This window comes from Sceloporus undulatus, chromosome 4 (genome assembly GCF_019175285.1).
Source record: "Sceloporus undulatus isolate JIND9_A2432 ecotype Alabama chromosome 4, SceUnd_v1.1, whole genome shotgun sequence".
Classification (NCBI taxonomy): domain Eukaryota; kingdom Metazoa; phylum Chordata; class Lepidosauria; order Squamata; family Phrynosomatidae; genus Sceloporus; species Sceloporus undulatus.
The window spans coordinates 158905307-158917734 of record NC_056525.1 but is presented as its reverse complement, the minus strand read 5'-3'; positions in this window follow the sequence as shown (position 1 = coordinate 158917734).

Sequence of the window (12428 nt, the reverse complement as noted above, 5' to 3'; positions counted from 1 at the left end):
AATACAATGAGAATGGTAAGGAGAAAAATTAAATGAGCAGCAAGATTTATGACACAGCAGGGAGGTTTAAGAGTGGAAACAGCCTGCAGCAGTACTGACAGACATTTTTGTTGTATTCAGCTATTATTTAACAACAATAACAGAAATAACTGTACATTCTTCCTGTTTTCAAACTTTATGTCACATAGTGGTTTCAGTCCATCATCCTCTCGGTGTAGTGTAAATATCAGGAAAGATATGCTGAGCCATATACCCTCACTTCAATTTAGAAACAAGTAACTGAAGCTGCCCTGCATGGCTGTTCCCTGTTCTATGAGGAGCAGACAGGATGGCAAAAAGCATCTTGCTACATTCTCATAACTAGATGTGAAATGATGACATGAGCACTGAGACCCCTGGAGGACCTCACCAAATCCCAGTATGTCATCATTTCATGTCTGGCTATGGGAATATAGTCAGACATTTCTGTGATCCTGCCTGATCCCAATGAAGTATGGAAAGGCCATGTAGGATTACATAGGGGTGGCCTTTGGGCACTGTGGTGGGAGGAAGGGAAACCCTGCAGCACCTGATAAGGACATATGCACATGTAGTAGGGTGAACCCAGGTGTAGAGAGGACGGGAAGGACGGAAGTGGATCAGGTGGAAGAAGGGGAGGAGAGCTGTGCTGAGGAGGAGGGGCCAAAGGAACAAGAAGGAGGTCTGAAGGCGGAGACAGGGGAAGGGCTGGTGGAAGAGGAGGAGCAAGAGAAGCGTGGAGAGAGGAGGATAAAAGAGAAGGGAGAGTGGTGTGCGGGAGGCAGAGGACGTCGCGGAAGAGGAGGACGGGGAGTGGCGGTCGAGTCAGGGACAGGGCAGGTAAAGAGGAGCCCGGGTAGAGAAGGGGTACCAGTCACTCCGCAGGCCCGACCTACCTTCCGGAAGCGGGGCCCTCATCAAGGAGTAGAATTAAGGGACCCAAGGACGGAGGGTGTGTACAACTACTCGGACGAGGAGTTGTGGGAGAGACCACCAGCCAGAGACCTAGAGGACGAATGGTGGGACCCTAAAGGGGACAAGTGGGAGTGTGGGCCTACCCCGCTCGACCGAGAGAAGGCGGAATACGAGCCTCTGGAGAAGCATTCTGGGGGACGGAGGAGACCTGAAACCAAAGGCTCCAACTCACAGGGAGACTTATCCACCGGAGGTCCTCCTACGGACTTGTAAATAGGATTGTTATTTTTGTTGGCTTGTTAGCCTGTTGTTACTGCACTGGGAAAGGAAGTTGGACTCTGAATAAACACTGTAGCAGCGAAACACGTGCCGAGTAAGTTTGTTGCCCACGTGACTTCTTTTTCCCTACTTTTTCAAGAGTCATGCAGCCAGGCACACCAGCCCCGCCCACAGCACATGTAAGTGAAATTTACATGTGTGGATGTTCCTACCAATATGCTGTCCACTGGGTCTTCTTTAAATCCACTCCTTTCACATCATTCATTCCTTTCATACCATTCATCCAACTCTAGTTGTGTACAACAAATAACCCACAACTAGGCTCAGGTGGCAATACTATTTTCTATCTGTACCAAAAGACTCATTCACTCTCGTTCTATGTGTTTTCTCTTGCAGAACTGAGGCAATATATGTGTTCACCTTTGCTTCATAATTAAAGACCTAGCAAGGTCTGCATTGTAGCTATAAAATGCATGCTTCCCACCTTTGTTTCCTTTTTATTTTATTTTAAAACTTCAACTCTCTAAAAGAAATATGGAAACACTTTCAATACAAAATACATATTCATAATGCCAGATTTTAATAAACTGCAACAGACAGATTTTTATACTGCCACAACAAAACAAGTGAATTTAATTAAAAAATGAAGATGAAAGAGTAGGAATTGACACGAGCTTGTTTCATGCTGAGTGCCATAATAGATGCAAGAGCCACCAGAGATCAAGGAAGAGGAGATGCATGAGGAAGGAGAGGAGTTTTGCTGGAGGGAATCACTTTCTTGCTAGAATAGTAGTGTTTGCATGAATGTGTGTGTGTGTGTGGGGGGGGATTAATCTAGGAGTCTGGAAGGGTCATAGAATAATGTTATTTACTTTTAAAAGAAAACTAGGCATGACAGTCCCCACTTCATCTTTTTGCACGTTGTGTGTGACAAAATAGTCTGGATTTAGTGAGAACAAAAAGAAGTGAGTGTCTTTTGCTTTATTTTAGGTGGCCCCAAAAGGCAGCAACAAACCAAGCATCTGGCTATGAAATTTAGAACTGTGCCCTTGGCTGCCAGTAATATGATTAAACACATTTGCACCTGTACAAACTGGCCCATTTCTTCCCATCTCACCTGATAAAATCAGAACAGACTCAGTTTACAACCAAAAGAAGCATGAACTTCTTTCTCCCCATCATCACAGGGATGTTTATAAAAACTCACATGCAGTACTGGGAAACAATTTGTAGCCTGATCCCGTGTACATTTTACTTGACAGTTAACTTTCCATATTTAGTGAGATTTACTCCAAGGGTAGCTAGAGGGCCTTTATAGCCCAGAGAATGGTTGGAGGGGAGATGAGACAATTTGTCTCTTTCAGGCTGGAGGCTAGCTGGGTGCTATCAAATTTACTCTTACAGAGAGAAAATATATAATTGATAAAGAATGGAGAAAGTTCTACATTAGCTAATATGTTTTTAATGGGAATCAGTCTTCACTGAGTTCAAGGAGGCTTGCTCTCTAGAATAGCCATCCCACATCTGCTGGTACTCACTTGTTGGTATTCAGATTTTTTTGAACCATGTCATACCTCCTGTAGAGATTGGATAGGAGCTGTAGTTGAAAACAAGCTGGAGGTCACTACGTTCAGGAAAGCTGCCCTAGTACGTAACAGTATTTCACATTACCATCTATGTTTTTTTTTCCTTTTTGTCACATGATGTAACTAAGGCACGAGTCAAATGGGCTCGAAGCAGTGTGCCGCTGCTGATATTAAGGCTTGGGAACATGCAGTAACAGCATCTGTGACTGTCATCTTCAGAGAATGCTGGCATGGAACTGAGTGAAATTATCCACAGAGCTGACATAAATTTCTTACATTCAAGGCTGCATTGCAAAGAGATGTTTCATATGATAGCAGTCCTGAAACTATGCTTTGATTGGAATATGAAGCACCAAAATTTTTGGCTGCAGTTCATGAAAAGAATGGCTACCTGGCTTCTAAATATGCTGGTCTCTTGTGTCTTCAGCTGTTTGTGGCTGTGGACCTGTATCATCATAATTTTGTTAGCTCATCAGTGTGGTTTTGGCAGGGGACTTACATCTTCACTCATTTTGTTATCACAGACAATAATAATATTACTCATTCTTCTGGCCAAGAGTACCAGTTGATCTGCATGGTTTTCCATTTCCTTTAACCATTATCATCAGCTAGTCTAGGCTGGGCTTCTTCAGGGATTTATTGTGCCTCAGGTGGACCACCATGGCTAATGGGCTATTTTCAGCTTGGCACATTGTAACATCATGTTCAAGGAATGCTAGGACACTGTAATATTTTGCTGAATGCTTTCAATAAATTCCATTCCTCTTGCAAGCATTAAGCATGGTTTATATAATGCACATCTGTCATTGGTTTCTTATTGTATCTTCTTGTGAGGCCTTTGAGAAGCAGATACATGAAAAAAATGGGGCATTGCTTTATTTTCATAGGCATGTATCTTAAAAGCATAGTGTTTAAACAGCATCTCAGACCCTCCCAAGGAAGCTTTTCTGAGATGTCTCTGCACTTATCCATTCTTTTGAGGAAACTAGGAAATTGGTGAGTCATAATGATGCATGGAGCTCATCTCTGCTGGAGCACATCTTTCATTTGTCTGCTGCTGAAAAAATGTGCTCCATCCAAGTTTACTTTGATATTAGTTACACAGAAGGAGAGTGTCACCTTCTAATAAGCCACATTAAATGATCACAAAAGTACATCTCAGCTCTATTTTTATGTCCCTTGATGTCAGGATATCACACCCATTGTTTTCCCAGTATAGTGTGAAGAAATTATCATAGAAACCTTTTTGCAAAATTAATCTAAGGGAGAATGAAACACCTTCTTGACCAATATCCAGGCGCACAGTTCTGAATCACCAAAGTCCAGGTGATAGGATTCTCAGAGCACAGCATGTGGAATTCAACAGCAATAAAAAGCAGGGAAGCTTGAGACCCATTTTTAAAAGACTTTATGAAATTTGAGAACAGGACTTTTTAATGACAAGATTTTTAATATGAATATATTGACTCTTTTTCTTCTGTGCAATAAATGTATCTTGATCTGTTGACCGCTGAACTAGATTTTAATGGCTGCCACCAAAAAAAAAAAATAAAAAATAAAAAAAATGCCCAGGCCCCACTTTCCTTTAGTAATGTTTAGGGCAGAGCTGGGAAACAGATGAGTCTCTAACTATTGCCTTTTCCCTAAGATATGTCAACTATTCACAGTAATGTTAAATCTTATCCTGAAAGCACTGTATATTGGTGCCTCCCTTCCCTTTTTATGTGGATACAATACATGGAACTAGACAGCATTATAGTTTGGACTTTAGAGGGAGAGGTAAACTCAGAGCAGGACTCTGGAGCATTTCCATGGTCTTCCTTTGCAGAATAAGCTGGAAGAATGTCTATTTTGTGAGGCTATTTTATAAATGGTAAATTATGTAAAGAGTCTACACGAAGACAGAAGTTTCCCCTGAAGAAGTTCAAGTTCCTGGTTCATGAAGAGTTTCAGAGACAGAAAATAGGAATGGAGCAGAGGGAGTAGAACCAATGAACTTGTTCATGTTCTTCTCTTTATATCGAACAAATCATGTTAGTATGAACAAATGAATAGAGTTAACATTTTCAAGTCATGTATTTTGTTTTACTAAGTTTATGGGGCATGGGGGAAATGAGCCAAGGCTCCTGTGCAGACTGGTAATGCATTATCTAGACTTAGATAACATATTGTTTGGATATGTTATTATGTTTTAGAAGCAGATGGGGAAATAAGGCAATCATTTTTTTCCTTCATTTTTTTATTCCTGATCCAAATGAACCACAACCACACTGTTCTCTTTGGCTTCTCTTTTATGAGAGGCCATTTACTGACTCTTTATATTCATGAGGTAATCTCATCTTACATACATTTTTTGATCAGGAGCATCAAAGTAGCAGACAATACATAGTTGTCTAGACCAGTTATACAACAAGCACCTCAAAACCATGGTATCAAAAAAAAAGACAGTCCAATAAATGACAGTTCCTCTGTAATAGCCCTTCCAAATCACTAAACCATCTTCAGAATTAAAAAAATAAAAACAAAAACACTTTAAGTTTAGTGTAACAGGGTTGTCCTACTAATGGTATCTAATGTCTAATGGCACATTCTCCAACTCAGTTGTGTCTAACGACACAATTCAGAAGTGTCTAATGACACTTTCTCCAACTCATTTTAAATTAGCAATACGGATGTATACTCTGTGTGAAGAGCATACAATCTGCAATCTGCCAGCATTGATATGTAGGAGGTAAGAATGTGATGGATATATCACAGTTCCCCTTCTTTTCTACAACATTCCTCAGACTCTTGAAATAAAAGAAATATACAAATATATATTGGCAATATCCATCAGTTATCTAGAGTTGCATGAAACCACCTGAGAAATTGTGACCAGAATCTCCCTGGCTTCCTTCAGAATTGCTCAAATATTTTCTGAGAGGATGTAACTAGACGTTTGCTTCGAATTTAAATTTCTTTGAAATTCTTGTGATGGTCTTAATGTGAATATTAACACCTGAATGCCCCTAGGGAAGATATGAGGGTTTCGCCCTACCCCACAGGCCACTGTTTTAAAGTATCATAAACAGTGATACTTTATGATGCAGCCACCCCTTTCTTGGCCAGATTGGGGCCATGGCAATCTCCTGCCATGGCCCCGATCCAGCCTCTGGAGGGCACAAAAAGGAGCCACAAAAAGCTGTATGGTATATCTGTATGCAGCGCCAGAGGCACACCATGATGCTGCACACCATCTGGAATGGTGCGCAGCATCATGATGCCCTGAGGGCAGAGTCAAGGCATCCAGCATCAGGACACTGTGTCTTGACTCCATCCACAGGCTGGCACAAAGTCTGTACAGGGCCTACCTCACTAAAAAGAACCATGTGCCTATCTAGTGAGTACACCAGTCTCCTTTTAGTTGTTTCTTACCAGTCATTAAGACTCACATTTGATATGAGGATTCATCCCCAGCCTACCATTCATTAACACATTTATCTGGCATTAACAGGGTCAATGATTCATATAGATAAGCCTGGGAATGGAAGTTGTCTCAGGGCCAGAAGAGATGGCCCTTTTGCATCATCTTCCAGGTGGAGTAGGTGTGCAGTGTTTACATGCTGCACACTTCCAAGCGTCCTGGAGATGTACAGTCATTTACACGGGGGGCCAGCATCCAGGCACTCCAGCTGCACAGCATTTACATGCCACATGCTGCCAGAGTGCCTCTCAGTATGAACTCAATGCAAAAACACATGGACATAGTTTTGAGAATAAGAAGAGCTGGTGCTTTGAATAACAGTGTGAAATATATGATAATTACTAAAAACAATTGTTTTCACTGAAATAAAGTGTTTTGGGTTTTTTTTTTCCTTCTGAAAGAGACTTGAGAAGTGTAAGGTGGGTGGGGGGGGGAAGCTACTTTAAATGAGATTGTCAAATGTGGTGAAATACTTTTCTATTCTAGTAAGTTTGTGATTTAGAACCTGGAAAGATTAAAGTGCAATTGTTCATTATTCACACATGGAGAGTGATGAGGGTGGTTACAAGAATGGGGAGGAGATATTGTGTTCTTTATCTGTCTTTTCCCTGTCCTCAGATATATCATAAAAAATGTAATGAAAACCTAAATAAGATTTCTCCTATCCCTCTGGGTTTGCATGGGGTTCTGTTGAATGTGTGAACAGTAAATTCATTTTGAATTAAGCAAGCATTACTCAAAGGGTAAGAATGATCATAGCTGCAACAGTTTACATGATCAGATGTGATATTGTATCACTATTGGTAATTTTATGGATTTTTGGTAACCCTCCACATAACATTTTAAAGTAGAACTTTTGTGTGTGTGGCGGGGGGGAGTTCAGCCAAAAAAAATAAGTTTGTGTGGATTTAGGGGGGGGGGGGCAGGGGCTAGGGTTATTAAGAGAATCAATTGCATTTGTCAGAGCCCCTATGTCTGAAGATGCCAAATATAATTACTTCTGAGCAAAGCAGTCATGCTCTACCTAATACTTCTGGCTATAATTCTGTTGTGGCACTGAACTAGTGCACAAAGAGCTGCACAAAGTTTTACATTTTCTCAGAGGTTGCATAAACATTGCATGTAGTGAAAGCAATTTTTCCTCCACAACATACAAAGGTCTTTCTATCGCTTTTGACTTTCTGGCACAGGAACTAATCAGGTTATGGATTTGGTGCCCATTGCACAATAATTTTGCAAGCATCACAAATACACTGGTATATAATTAGGATAAGCTAATAGTGTTAAGAATCTTAGTCAGTATCTTATAAATAGGACAACTTTCTGTCTCATTTTCTTGCAGCAGTTGATGGACTCTTCAGTTTCTCCAATGTAAATACATCCTAGCATTTTTATAACAGAATACCTTAGCCATTACACATCTTCCTCACTCTTTCAAATATAGGCATGTAGAGTGTGGTTTTATAGGACAAATACAGCTGCCTGGATGCTTCTCCCTATTTCTAGTTGTATGTATGTATTTGGGGGGAGGAGTTGTAAGTTTTTTTCAAAAATGGTATGACTCATGTGCAAAGTGTGACATATTAATTAATAATTCCCTGGCCATTTTTAGGCCACATGAAGGTTCTTTTCAAACCAGAAATGACTTCTGGTCACTTTCTGATTGAGGAAAAAATGCCTTTTCTTACTGGGAAATGTGAGACAACTTAATGGTTCTCTCAAGCAGAGTGATAAATTGGCAAGGCAGAGACTGAACAACAAGCATCAAGTCTTCCTGAGCAAGTACTTTAACAAAGGCATAATTGGCCAGAGACAAGCATAGACTTGCATAATTGGAAGGAATTTTAATGGCCCCCCTACAGTATGCAACACTCTGGCAGTGCAGAAATCAACAGCTAAATCATCCCTGGAAGGTGACCATCTGACTTGTCCTTAAAAACCTGCAGTGAAGGAGATTCTATCACCAACTGAGATAGGCGCGTTCCGGACGGGCCCTATGGGGCACCGTCATTACGCGCGAGGGGCGGCACTTCCTGACGCACCTTGCCCCTCGCATGTAACGACTATGTCAAAATGGCGGTGCCACATACAGATGGGTGCCGCCATTTTGACGTCGCGGACACACAGCGTCCAGGCATCATGCACCGGAAGTGGCGCGTGAGTGCGCGCCTCGCACCTTGTGGCGCCTCTTCCGGGGCCCAGGAAGAAGCGCCATTTTGGCGCTTCTTTGTTGCTGCACCCAGGAACCGTGCGGCTTGGCTGCTGCGGTTCCCGGACGCAGCAACCAGCAGCAGCGCAAGACCACCCGTTTTGGGCGGTCTGTAACGCTCCATAATTTACTCCACTGTTCAGCACCCTTTACTGTTGGGACTTTCTTCCTAATGTTTTGTCACAAACTGATTCCTACAGTTTGAATCCACCCATTAAGGTCCTATCCTCTGAAGCAGCAGAAAATAACTATATTCTATCTTCTACAGGATAGCCCTTCAGATATTTGCAGATGTCCATCATGTGTGCAAAATCAAAGTGTATTGGGTATAGACTTTTGAAGTTTGATAGGTAAGCACATCAAGTTGTGATCTGTAATCTCAAATCACATCTTTCTTCTTTTTTTTTAAGGATCAGCAATGTATTAATTATTCATTTGATAACAATTATTTCTATAAAATGTTATTCCCAATTCTCAGTTTTTGTGTTTACTTTTCCTTATAGGTCATCTGAGTGGTTTCTCAAGCGAAGAGGAAATTGGAACAAGAATTATTATCCTGAGTCAGAATAGAATATATGGCACCTAAGAAAGAAAGGAGGAAGGGAGAAGAAAACCTATTTTTCCCCACTGCATTTCAACAAAACATATTCTGTGTTTCTGTTTTTGAAGATATAAAGTTCACATCTGACAAATAATTGCTTTAATATATTTATAAGAACATCCCCAAGCTGTCCAACATCCAATTATTTTTATTGTATTGCTGACTATACAACAAAGAAATATGTTTCCCAAAGGAATTATGACCCGTGTGTTAGGCTGAAATGTAGACTAAGATTTTGGTTTTAGTCATCTGCAGATATATGAAATTGGTGTACTAAAACATAGCTAAGTCACTGAGCAATGAGATGTTGCACAAGGTACTGCAAGATGCAAGAGGGAAAGGAGATAATGAGAGTTTCTCCACTATGCCATTAATAAGTATGGGCCCGAACAGACAGGCCAAAATAAAGCTGCTTTGGGTCACTGTGAAGGTATGTCGTTTAAATGAAATGTGTCTTAAAAGGCCAGAAGCTTCACCAAAGCTGCCTTCCAGCCCTTAGGACGGGAGCATGGCTTTGGCGCAGCTTCTGGGCTCTTAGGATGCATGCATCATTTAAACAACATACCTCCAAAGTGACCCGAAGCAGCTTTATTTTGACCTGTCTGTTTGGGACGTGATAATATAATGTTGGGGCATGTAGACACAAGAATCTAACATGTAAACATGCAGAAGACAGGCACATAGCTCAGGAATGCCAACAGAAGGTTCTGTTGTGAAGCTCAGACCCAGGCTGCACAGGAAAATTCCTCCCATGTAGAGGCTGCTTCTGCCTTCACAAAGACAGTGTTAGACAGCTAGTTACTCATGAAGAGACTTTTAATCTTTATGTCCAGATATTTATAAATCATACAATCAAACTGCTCCACCAGACACCAATATATAAACTCTGCCACACGGAGCATTCTGCCCTCTCCCTTATATACACATTCTCTCTTGGGTTTTTGTGCGCTTCCCCCTCCTGGGATGTCACCCAGTTTTATGTCACATAGCAGCTATGACTTCGCACAATTGAAGCCTGCTGGTTTTACCTCCTGTGCCTGTGTCATCGGCTTCCTATGACTAAGAGCTCTTCAAATGCTGACTCATGATGGCTGACACTTGAACTCTGGTAACCCTGTCACCTTTGTCCCAGTTCCTTCTGTGGCCATATCCATGACATTTTCTGGACCAGAGTGCTTTGTGCTTTGACAATCCCCTCAAAAATGTCATGTGATGTGTTGTCATATGTCACCTGCATTTCCCCAAGGGTCATGTAGCCCTAATTGCTGATACCCAACCTGCTGGCCTTTCTCTCATGCCTCTCCACAGGTAACGCCTTTGTGAAAATGTCGGCTATATTGTCCTCAGAACCAACATACTGCAGCATCAAAACTCCATTTTGCACAAGCTCACATACATTCTGGTATCTCATGGAAATGTACTTGGTTCTACACTTTAAGTTTTCCGATTATGGTGTTGGCCCGCTGATTGGGAACATACCATCTTGGCATGGGGGCCCATGCAAAGTTCACAACAATGCTCAAATTTTCACTGGGTCCGCACACATTTTCCCATGTTGAATTCCCAATACACCAGCCTGTGTAGATCTCCCCCCCCCCCCAGAATTCCATAATACTGAGGTATAGCAGTTAAATTGGTATCAAGCTGGATTATTTCTGCCACGTGGATGCAGTCTGAATCTCTACGTAGGTTTTAAACATACTTCCATTAATTTTGTAGTTGCTTGTTGGCCAGATATAGAACTTAGTGCTTTATATTTCTGCTTCGTAGTGAACAAAACACTCTCCAAATGGTTTAAAATGTGTTACCCAATTCCCCCAATAAACTGGGTACTCATTTAACTGACCACTCCTTTCCATCATTTCCAACTGCATATTTATCAATTGGGTATCTTACATGGAAATATCAATGTGCGATAAAATGGACCTTAAAGCCCATCATATGCAGATCTTCAAAGTTTAAGAGAGGCAACATGGTAAAGGGAAGTCTCTCTGATTCCAGGGAGAAAGAAAACCAGCGATGGTGGTGGTACTGACATTTGTAACACTCAGAGGTCATATCTTGTATTGGAATTGGTATATATATATATATATATATATATATATATATATATATATATATTTTATATATATATATATTACATACTCATCTCAATTTAAAGTCTACCTTTTTTTATGTGATTTCTTTCTGACTATAAATTTGGGGAAACATGTCACCCAGTTTTATGGTTTCTAAGCCCAACTCCCTGATCAAAGTAATCTGGGAAATATTGGTTCTACAAATATTCCTGGTTACAACTTTGGCAATTACTTGCTCGCAGCCATTGTGGTTGGGGTTGGGTTACAGACAAAAACACACATAGAGGGCTAAAGATTCCTCACTCCAATATCAAACTGAAGGGCCTATTTAGTGTATCATTTGCAATTTCCTTTTTCTGTAAAGCAGGAACCTCCAGAAAGTCACCTGGAGTTGATGCAAAAGAGGGTGGTACACTATTGGGGTAACAGTTGATTTATATTTAAGCATTGTCCAAAATAACCCCTGTAGTGTATACTTCTGTCTTCATTGTTGAAATGACAATCTGTGCAGTGGTGACTACTTTAAAAAAACCATATGGAGACCTGTTTTGTCATGCCATGAGATAAAAGCTACTATACTTCAGCAGCTGGTTGCAAATGTGGGATGCTATTAATTAGTTAATCTCTTCTCATCATGTGACCTGATGCTATAGGTGGCAAACTGGTTTCATTCCCCTTGCAATGATTCGCGAAATGTCTATCACAACACAAATAATTAGTTGAAACACAACACAATGGCTATAGTTGAAAAGCAATAGTTATAATTTTCTACATACCTATCTAGCTAGTTATCCATGAGAGAGAGCCAGCATGATGTAATGGTTTATGTGTTGGATGGAGACACTGGGAAACCATAGTTTGAATCCCCACTTGGCCATTGAAGCCCACTTCCATGGAAAGCAACAGCCTCTCAGCCTCAGAGGAAGGCAAGGGCAACTCCCCTATGAATAAATTCTGCCAACAAAACCCCATGATAGGTTCATAATAGGGTTGCCATAAGTCATGAATGACTTGAAGGCACACAACAACAACAACAACAACAACAGTCATGCATGCACATGCACACACACATACACACATTGTCTGCAATGATGTGATGAAGACACTGGTGTTACTGCCAGAAGATCACCTCTATTGCTCCCAAACTCTGAATCACAAATCGGCTTTCACCATAAGTCATGCAGCCCCACCATATATGTTTGTATGTTTGTTATTTTAAAAGTCAAATTATTCGGTGGTATTATCTTTTAAATGTACAAACATGATGTTATGTTTATAT